We start from the raw sequence: 7,101 nt of genomic DNA, 5'->3' as shown, positions 1-7,101 counted from the left end.
AGGAATGTTATGCTCAGTCTGGTCCATTTAAAGTTTTAAGGCGAGTAAACTAATGTTTTTATCATTAGCTTATTTCAATTGAGCTCAATATAAGCTATACAATTATGATCTCGTTATAAAGCGTTACCTTGTGTATAATAAGGACGTTAAAGAGTTTTATAAAAGCAAGTTTTATTCAACAAGTAGCAGTTCATGTAGCCTTTAATCAATGTATTTCTTGCAACTAACATGCAATTAAAAAGGAAAATAAGATGATACATCGGTGGTAATCAAAACTATTAGCCGAAGAACGTCAGACAACAATATGGGAAAGAAAAAAAGACAACAAACTGTTTGAGTCTTAGAAACACATGTTTTATTTAACATTCGTAGATGACTTTGAACTAGCTCTGTCAGTAACTGCGATTACAGCATAAACACAAAATCAAATCGGTACACTTTTCTTACTGGGTCAACCGGGATAAGAGTAGTACATTTCAACAGGAAAATGAAGGAGTGTTGGATGAGGAAAAACATTTTATCTTGCAACAGGTGACGCGTATTTTTTACATCCCGAATTGCAAAACCGAGAACCGAGGCACTTCATTGACGGAAGTTGTATTGCCAGATGGCAGAAGTTCAGGAGACAATATCTCAGTTAACCCTTTGACTTGGTGTCTGTAATTATCAGCGAGAGGGTGAAAAAAAGATATTGCCTGATTTACATGAAGACATTTCTGTAATTCAACGGCATATTTCTAAATATTTGTTATGAAATTGAAGATTTTTGACTTAGAACATACGGAAAAATAACTAGTCGTGCACATCGATGTCCGTATAGTACGATAATAAAATATGGAACGCCACACTGTCTTATGTGGTACTCTGATATTACATTATGTTGTTTTACTATTACTTGATGATATTTTGTCTTTACATAATATGGTTTTGAGATAACGTAATGATGTTTTGATATAACACAATATGGAATAGTCATTACTTAATGATGTTTTGATATTACTTAATACTTAATTACTGGGATGTTCCATGATAAAACATATTAGTATATATTTTATGAACATGTTTTTGAATTGACTTTATCATGAAAACATGTAGGAATCAATAGTGGACTAAAATTAAAAATTGAGAATAAAAGGATAGTTTCCCTTATTCATGTCACACCAGACATGCATAAGGACCTTTTATAAAAGTACTCCAATTAAAAAAAAAAAAAAACTAGAATATCACAGTTTCACGCTTGTAATTAAAATTTAAAAACATTTTGAAACATTTCCGAACTTTCGGAGGGAAGACTTCAACTTTACCGTTTACAACTCTTTATTCATATTGTTCCATTTAAACAGCCTTTATCGCAAAAAATAAACGAAAAAAAAAAAAACCGCAAATGATGATATATCATACTAACTGGGGGGTATACATATAGTTTACAAGTGCTGTACGAATATTGCTACACAAATGAAAATATAAAAATGAGAAGATGCAGTATGATTGCCATGACAATGAGACAAGCTTCAACCTGAGACCAAATGACATAGAAGTTAAAAACCGCAGGCCACTGTATGGCCTTCAGCAATGGTAAAAACCCATACCGCAAAGTAAGCTATAAAAGGCCCCGATGAATAAATGTTAAACTATTCAAACGTGAAAACGTACACTCTGATTTATGTCCAAACAATAAATGAAAAACAAAATTGATATACAGAAACAAACGACAACTAATAAATTATAGGCTCCTGACTAAGGAAACGATTTTTTATTTATTCTTACAATCTAAATTTCTGGTACCACATATTTTTTTTTATATATTATTTCCCAACGGAAATAATTTAGAATTAATTTGTTCACATTCATCATGTTCATATACACGCATTTATTTATAATTGCGTTCTAATTTTCTTATGTTTCTAAATTTAGACTTCAGAATACAAATCGGTACTTCTGCTTGAAAGACACATTTTTTGACAAGAATGCCGACATTATTTTCATCTACATAACACCAACCAGTAGGTATATTTTTGTATAATGTTTTAAACACAGGATTAGACATAAGGTATTCACTGAATTAAATTATTATGCATACGTAATCAGTCATATGAAAAAATAAAGAGAGAAGGTATTGTAACTTACAAAAAACTGATACTTTAAAAACTAAAATGTAGCGGCTGACGTTCAATTGTTTATTATGTTTTATCATATACCTAGCATTTCTATGATGGTCTTTGCATATGTTTAGCCACCGGACGTAAACTGGCCATAAATTGACACAAGATTGATAACCTTTAAGCATATCAGCCCTCTGTGATGTCACGTTGTTTGACTAATATGGGGTTATCAGCCTGGGTGCGTTCGTTCATCAGTAATATATGACAAAAAGATTAATACATGCCCCTTGTCATATCGGCTCGGGTATCATCCCTCGACCCATATCAGCCCTCGACCAACGTCTCGGGCTCATATGGGGGAATCATGATAATACCCGGGCCGATATGGAAAAGGCCATGTACTAATCTGTATTTACTATACTACTCAAACAAACCAACGTCGGCGAATCTCTTGTTATATGCATGATATGGGAGATATTGTGGTTGCGAATAATGATGGTCGTCTTCTCTTTTAAGGAACATACAAGCAGAGTCCTTCTATATGTGATGTGTGTTACGGTTTCCAGTTAAAACCCAGTCTCTACGTTAGTAAGTAAAATTTCAGTACACTTTGTCTATTTATTACACTTATCTGTCAAAATTTGTTGACGAACAGATGTAAGCTAAATGAAATTCCTGAAACATATTGTTTTCATTATAAATAAGGAGACGTGGTACGATTGCCAAAATTACAACTTAATACATACATTTAAGCAATAACAGGTAATCGTACAGACTTTACCTATGAGCAAAAGTCATATTATATAGCCAGTAATAAAAGGTCCTATCACAACAAAAAGTAAAATCACAAAAATACTTAACTCCGAGGAAAATTCAATCGGAAAGTCCCTAATCATATAGCAAAATCAAATGACAAAACACATCAAACGAATGGACAACAACTGTCATATTCCTGACTTGGTACAGGCATTTTCAAATGTAGAAAATGGTGGATTGAACCTGGTTTAATAGCGCTAAACCTCTCACTTGTACGACAGTCTCATCAAATTCCGTTATATTTACAACGATGCGTGAACAAAACAGACATAATAAATAAAATAGTCAAAATATGGGTAAAGCAGTCATCACTGTGTTACAATATCAAAACAAATCATAATTTACAAAAAAGCACAACAGCATCTATCAAATTAAAAACGATATTCATTGCTTCGCGTGTCTGACGTCAGAAAATGTAAACGTCACATAGGAAGAAATTTTTTCGTCCAATGTTTATTCAAAACAATTTTGTAATTTCACATGGGGAATGTTGGTATACAGAGTTAAAAAATCAAAAGTTATGTTAGAATTAGTTTCAGAAATAGACCGAGATTTAAAATTGTCCAGAAAAATGTGAAACAATAATATAAAAAAAAACAAAAAAAAAAAACAAAAAAAACTGACGGTCAGATTTAAAATTAACCAATACACGAAAAACAGATTCAAAAGACAGCAAATATTTGTTTTATAAGTTCAAGTTTCCTATTTAGTAGGTTTTATTTGATAAATTATTAATATATATTATGTGTGGGCACATATATACATACGACTAGATAGAAGTCAACAAGCATTCTTACGAGGGTGTCAGATCGTTATGGAAAGCGATATTGTACACAGTGAATACGCCTAAAAAGTACACAACAACGCCAAAACAATGACAAAACATATGAAACAAAAAATACAACACTCAATAAATATTTCGGATAACAAATATCCTTCATCAGTATAAGTAGACTGGTGTAAAATACCGTCAATAGCTATGGTAGTTTTCAGATATCTTGACCATTATACAAATCAAACACAGAACAATGTGTGTAGAAAAATTAAAGTTACAATTAAAAAAATCTTGACCTTCATACAAATTAATTAAAAACAAAAGGTGGAAAGTTAAGAGTTTTAGTATCTTTTAATCTTGGAAAAGTTACTTATTCTTATTTTGCTAATGTGTATATTACGCAAATACACCCCTAATTTAAATACCATACGAACGCAGTACACATAGACATCTATATACATTAATGACTATAGGCATATTTATATGCCCATGTAAATTTCAACCGAAAAATGTAATATTGTTCTAACACATTTGTTGTGTATACATTGTAGATACAAGAATCAATAAATACAAAATATACAAGTAATTCAAAATTTTGGATACGGATAAGATAAACTAATCCCCATTACTAGTGCTTTTGGACTTGTCATATTTGCATATATATTTTGCGGCATGTATAATCCTATTGACATTGCTGGTGTCAAAAAGAGTGAATATGACTGCTATGCTAGTTGAAAAAGTACTTTTGAAATATATGTTTCATATCTAGATGTATAATATCGTCCTAGGCTGTGCATGTTTTAAATAATTTTTCTTGCGCCGCGTAGTCAATTCAAAACCTACCAGTTAGACTTTAAGATAAACACATGCAAAAATCAACCAAGCGGCTAGCATAAATATTGACAGTAATTTGAAAACATCTGGTCAAGAATGAGGGGCGGTAGGAGAGCGGTGACATCCCGAATTCCCGGGATAAAAATCATTCTTTCAGGGATACCCCCCAAACAAAAAATCAATTCCTGAGTACCGATAAGGGTAAATCCTGAACTCCCGCTATAATAAAGGCCCAATACCGAATTTCCGCAAAAGTAAAGGCCTAATCCCGACGACCTAAAAAAAGTCATTCCACCCCTCAAGAATTTAACATTGCAAACACACATCTGTGTCGAATGTTTCGTTTCTATCAAATAATGATTAAGAGCTTTTATATAAGAAAAGTAATGTATATCCTTTCCTATCATATATTTTGTTTTTTTGAAGATTTACGTACACCGTTTTCTGTGTGTTTATTATTAAAACGATACCAGCAAAGGAACGCAAAACACTAAAAAAAACACACACATTTGGCCTTCCTGCTATAAATGTGGTATATGTATACAGATTGTTTTTTCTTTATTTCAGGTGATAATGTACAAATGAACAGTAAGTACTACAATGTATGAAACTTTCCAAAATCATAATTTATATGTTTTCTCATTCTTATATGTTGGAGTGAAAAGAGAGCCGAACGATACCAAATTGATATTCAAACTCGAAAACAAACTGACAATGCTATAGGATAAAACGGAAAACGACTAAAAGACAAACAACAATATCCAATACACGAACAACTCGTACTTCAACCAAACAACTTGAGGTGATTTCAGGTACTCCAGAGAGGTAAGCAACTCCTGCTCCATATTTGAAACCCGTCGAATAATATTTTAGTGATACCTCCTGGAAACAAAGTTTGGGATTATATAGGAATCTGTCTGGCTGGCCGTTTACCTGTCCGTCCCGCTTTGTGTCAAGTGCATAATGTTTATTCTGTAAAACATAGGTTAACCAAACTTCGTATGTAGATGCATCATTGGCTGGGGAATGGGTGTCATTTTCCGAAGTCAAGTGATTTTGGTCTTATGATAGTAAAACCTTGTCCAATTTGTGTCCGGTTCATAGCTTTTGTATCGGAAAACTAAGGTTGACTAAACCTTTTTTAGTCTTATATACATGATCTCTTTTATTAGTTGTTATTGACTTTGGCCTTTTAAAGCCGACTATACGGTATGGATTTTTCTCATTGTTGAAAGTCGTACGGTTGCCTATAATTGCTTACATCCACTTTATTTGAACTTTGGTGGATAGTTGTCTCATTGGCAATCATACCACATCTCCTTATTTTTTATATTAGTATGCTGTTGCTTCTGGGAATGGGGATCGATGTGTCACATACTAAAGTCAGGTCGCTCTCACCTTGACTTTGACCTTTGACCCCTATAATAGTCAATCCTTGTCCAATTCGTTTCCGGATTATAACTTTTGTACCGTTTAGATTAAACAACTTCGGTATGCAGTTGCATCACGGGCTTTGGTGTGTCATATACCAAAGTCAGGTCACTCTGACCTTTGACTCCTATGATAGTTAAATATTGTTTGATTCGTGGTTGGTGCATGCATTTTGTACTATATCACTTACTTTGACACAACTTCGTATTCCGAAGCATCATACTGATCTTACCTTGACCTTTAGCTTCTGGTATAGTTATTTCAGATTGACCTATCAGTAACAATGTGTCAATCTAACACAGAGGCAATGACTGTATGAAACGAATAGCTAAAAACCAAGAATATCAAAACGGCATTGCCTCAATACTGAATTTCACAGTAGGTACTAAAATGCATGCATGAGAGGTATAAGTCCCGCTATGCTGACAGCTGTATTTATTATTAAATGTTACGCTACTCTAGAAAGGGCTTATCCTTGTTACCCTACATGATCTTGTGCTATTTCTGTTACTGTTATACAAGTTTCGTTGTCGTATTCATTAATTCAAGAAGATCTGAGCTTAAACTTAAAACAAAAAAAAACAAAAAAATTCACACAACATGAACTCATCACTAATACAGATCAATTACGTACATGAGTACCCTTATGAGCATTCGAAAGAGTTAATTTGTTATTTGATTGTCGCATATCAGTATCAATGAGGGTATCTAAATAACTAAACTCTAAATTTATCAATTAAAATCTGTTCCTTTTCTGAGTGAATTATTTTTATTCCTTTATTCATTGAAATTAAAGTTTTAACATAGTATAATTACTTGCAGGCAGAATTCGTTTGAAAACGACAACATTTTAGGATTTAATTTGTAATATATATATTATATTTTCTTCTTCAGAATATGACACCATGAAACGTGAGTTGGTTTGCGTATCAAATAATAAGTCATAATATTACAACGTTATGCCTTAATAATAGTGTATCGAATGGAATTGAAAAAAATAGATAATTGTACTTCTATGGAAAGACTATTGTCTCATTACAAGCTTTCATTAGATTGTCGGTTAAATTTGTAGCCGGGTCAAATCGGAGACGTTATAAATTAGATTTCGATCACATTTTGAATGTCGGGGCGTTTTATAGCTTA

At 32.7% G+C, this 7,101-nt stretch overlaps 1 long non-coding RNA gene across 1 annotated transcript; it reads left to right on the top strand.

Annotated features, from left to right (window-relative positions):
* Positions 1 to 1,926: 1,926 nt before the first annotated feature.
* LOC127707825 (uncharacterized) lies at positions 1,927 to 6,870 on the top strand. The gene is made up of 4 exons (XR_007985031.1): positions 1,927 to 2,003; positions 2,619 to 2,690; positions 5,095 to 5,115; positions 6,853 to 6,870. It is a non-coding gene; the product is annotated as an uncharacterized LOC127707825 (long non-coding RNA).
* Positions 6,871 to 7,101: the final 231 nt, after the last annotated feature.

The sequence above is a fragment of the Mytilus californianus genome, unplaced genomic scaffold (assembly GCF_021869535.1).
Source record: "Mytilus californianus isolate M0D057914Y unplaced genomic scaffold, xbMytCali1.0.p SCAF_7, whole genome shotgun sequence".
In the NCBI taxonomy this organism is placed as follows: Eukaryota; Metazoa; Mollusca; class Bivalvia; order Mytilida; family Mytilidae; genus Mytilus; species Mytilus californianus.
Note: the sequence above shows the minus strand (reverse complement) of the source record. Positions and strands in the feature narration are given on the sequence as shown.